This window comes from Pristiophorus japonicus, chromosome 2 (genome assembly GCF_044704955.1).
Source record: "Pristiophorus japonicus isolate sPriJap1 chromosome 2, sPriJap1.hap1, whole genome shotgun sequence".
Lineage (NCBI taxonomy): Eukaryota > Metazoa > Chordata > Chondrichthyes > Pristiophoridae > Pristiophorus > Pristiophorus japonicus.
In genome coordinates this window covers 120482763-120487002 of record NC_091978.1, presented here as the reverse complement: position 1 = coordinate 120487002, position 4240 = coordinate 120482763, and positions in this window count along the sequence as shown.

Sequence of the window (4240 nt, the reverse complement as noted above, 5' to 3'; positions counted from 1 at the left end):
TGGTGGTCATGGCTGTCGATGCCTTTGACAGTGCAGGCTCTCCCATCACAGCCCGCCAGATCAAAATCTGGACAAATAGAGATCCCCTCCTATCCTTGATTAAGAAATGTGTCCTGACTGGGGATTGGGCGCCCGCACATGGAGCATGCCCTGAGGAGGTCAAACCGTTCCACAGGCGGATGGATGAGCTCTCCATCCAAGCCGACTGCCTACCATGGGGCAGCCGGGTAGTCATGCCCTAGAAGGGCAGGGAGGCATTCATCAGGGAACTCCACAGCGAGCACCCAGGCATTGTGATGATGAAGGCCATTGCCCGGTCACACGTTTGGTGGCCTGGAATCGATTCAGACCTGGAACACTGTGTTCGCAGGTGCACGACGTGTGCCCAGCTGGGATATGCCCCAAGGGAGGCCCCGCTCAGCCCATGGCCCTGGCCCACCAAGCTATGGTCACACATTCACGTTGACTATGCGGGCCCATTCATAGGGAAGATGTTCCTCATTGTAGTAGATGCGTACTCGAAATGGATCGAGTGCATCATCCTGAATTCATGCACGTCGTCCACCACCGTGGAAAGCCTACATGCGATCTTTACAACCCATAGCTTGCCAGACATCCTGGTTAGTGATAATGGCTCATGTTTCACGAGCTATGAACTCCAGGAGTTTATGTCGGGCAATGGCATCAACCATGTCAGGACTGCGCTGTTCAAGCCGGCCTCCGATGGCCAGGCGGAACGGGCAGTCCAAATCATTAAGCAAGGTATGCTCAGGATTCAAGGACCCTCCCTACAATGCCGCCTATCCCGCCTTCTGCTGGCCTATAGATCCCGCCCGCACTCGCTCACGGGGGTCCCGCCCGCAGAGCTACTCATGAAACGGACATTCAAAACTCGGTTGTCCCTCATCCACCCAGTCCTGACCGACATAGTTGAGGGCAAGCGCAAGTCACAAAACGAATACCATGACCATAATTCGAGCGGGAGATGTATAGAAATAAATGATCCTGTATTCGTCCTCAATCACGCCATGGGGCCCAAATGGCTTGAGGGTACTGTAATTGACAAAGAGGGGAATAGGGTCATCATGGTAAAACTCAACAATGGCCAGATATGCCGTAAGCATCTGGACCAAGTAAAAAAAAGGTTCAGCATGGACATGGAGGAACCTGAAGAAGACCATGAGATGGAGCTCACACTACCGTCAGCGAACATGCAACAAGAGCAATCAGAAGAATGCACAGTCCCTGAGGTCAGCTCGGACAGACCGGAATCACCACAGGTGACAGACACTCACGTCAGTGTCCAACAACCAGAGCCCCAACTGCAGCGCTCCACGAGGGAGCGTAGACCACCTGAAAGACTAAACCTATGATCCCAGTAAGACTTTGGGGGGGGGGGGGGGGGGAGGTGATGTCATGTTTGTAATTACAATGTAACACCACTGTATTACTGTATACACTCAACTTAGATGCACACCTTGCCCACAGAGGGTGAACTTGTGGGAGACACTCCTTACCTGATCACACAGGTATATAAAAGGAGGTCCCATGCAGGGTCATCATTTCTGGAGTCCTGCAATAAAGAGTTAAGGTCACAGAGTGGCCTTGTCCATGGAATGTGCCTCGTGTGATTTCATACTGTAGAGTAAGGACTTTACAACAACCATCTTCCTTTGTGCTAAGTATGACTCCTGCCAGTGGAAAGTTTTCCCCCTGATACCCATTGACTTCAGTTTTACTAGGGCTCCTTGATGCTGCACTCAGTCAAATACTGCTTTGATGTCAAGGACAGTCACTCTCATCTCACCTCTGGAATTCAGCTCTTTTGTCCATGTTTGGACCAAGTCTGTAATGAGGTCTGGAGCTAAGTGGTCCTGATGGAACCCAAACTGGATATCGGTGAGCATGTTATTTGTGAGTAAGTGCCATATGATAGCACTGTCGATGACACCTTCCATCACTTTGCTGATGATTGAGAGTAAACCGATGGGGCAGTAATTGGCCTTGTCCTACTTTTTATGACCAGTTTTGAGCTGCTAGATCTGTTTTGAATCAATCCCATTTAGCACGGTGGTAGTGTCACACAACACGATGGAGGGTATCCTCAGTGTGAAGATGGGACTTTGTCTCCACAATGACTGTGCGGTGGTCACTGTCAGTGCTGTCATGCTGTCATTGGCAGATACATCTGCGACAGGTAGATTGGTGAGGATGAGGTCAAGTATGTTTTTCCCTCATGTTTGTTCTCTCACCACCTGCCGCAGGCCCAGTCTGGCAACTCTGTCAGTAGTGGTGCTACCGAGCCACTCTTGGTGAGGGACATTGAAGTACTCCACCCAGAGTATATTCTGAGCCCATATTATTTTCAGTGCTTCTTACAAGTGGTGCTCAACATGGAGGAGTACTGATTCATCAGCTGAGGGAGGGCGATAGGCGGTAATCAGCAGGAGGTTTCCTTACCCATGTTTGACCTGAGGCCATGAGACATCATGCGGTCCGGAGTCAATGTTGAGGACTCCCATCCGACTGTATACCACTGTGCTACCCTTGATGGGTCTGTCCTGCCGGTGGGACAGGATATACCCATGGATAGTGATGGAGGAGTCTGGGACATTGGCGGAAATGGATGATTCTGTGAGTATATATGTCAGGCTGTTGTATGAATAGTCTGTGGGACAGCTCTCCCAATTTTGGCACAAATCCCCAAATGTTAGTGAGCAGGTCTTTGCAGGGTCGACTGGGCTGGGTATACCATTGTCGTTTCCGTAGCCAAGGTCGAGGCTGTCTGGTTTTATTCTTCTTATTGTTTCTTGTAGAGGTTTGGTACAACTGAGTGGCTTGCTTAGCCATTTCAGAGGGCAGTTAAGAGTCAACCACATTGCTGTGGGTCATGAGTCACATATAGGCTATACCAGGTGACGGCAGATTTCCTTCCCAATAGGACATTAGTGAACCAGATGCATTTTTACAACAATCTGATAGTTTCATTGCCACCATTACTGGTGCTACCTTTTTATTCCAGATTTTTACAACAATCTGGTCATTTCATGGTCACTAGCTTTTTATTCTAGATTTATTTAATTCACTGAATTTAAATTCGCCAGCTGCTGTGGTGGGATTTGAACTCACATCCCTGGATCATAAGTTCAATCCTCTGGATTACTGGTCCAGTAACATTACCACTATGCTACCATTCCCGATGTTGCTGATGATTCCTTTAAATACCACTGCTGAAGTCTCTTTCCTGCTTGTCAACGCTTGCTCAGGTAGTCGCACTTAAGGCATGTCGGTAAGTGGAGTGGCAAAGTTGAAACTCGCAGATCGGGCGTCAAACGATCTGCTTCATAATAAGAACATAAGAAAATAAGAAATAAGAACAGGAGTAGGCCATATGGCCCCTCGAGCCTGCTCTGCCATTCAGTAAGATCATGTCTGATCTGATCATGGACTCTGCTCCACTTCCCCGCCCGCTCACCATAGTCCCTTATCCCCTTATCGTGTAAGAAACTGTCTATTTCTGTCTTAAATTTGTTCAATGTCCCAGCTTCACAGCTCTCTGAGGCAGCGATTCCACAAATTTACAATCCTCTGAGAGAAGAAATTTCTCCTCATCTCTGTTTTAAATGAGCGGACCCTTATTCCAAGATCATGCCCTCTAGCTCTAGTCTCCCCACATCAGTGGAAACATCTGCATCCACCTTGTCAAGCCCCCTCATAATCTTATATGTTTCGATAACATCACCTCTCATTCTTCTGAATTCCAATGAGTAGAGGCCTAACCTACTCAACCTTTCCTCATAAGTCAACCCCCTCATCCCCAGAATCAACCTAGTGAACCTTCTCTGAACTGCCTCCAAAGCAAGTATATCCTTTCGTAAATATGGAAACCAAAACTGCACGCAGTTTTCCAGATGTGGCCTCACCAATAGCTTATATAGCTGTAGCAAGACTTCCCTGCTTTTATTCTCCATCCCCTTTGCAATAAAGGCCAAGATACCATTGGCCTTCCTGATCACTTGTTGTACCTGCATACTATCCTTTTGTGTTTCATGCACAAGTACCCCCAGGTCCCGCTGTACTGTGGCACTTTGCAATCTTTCTCCGTTTAAATAATAACTTGTTCCTTGATTTCTTTCTGCCAAAGTGCATGACCTCACACTTTCCAACATTATACTCCATCTGCCAAATTTTTGTCCACTCACTTAGCCTGTCTATGTCCTTTTGCAGATTTTTTGTGTCC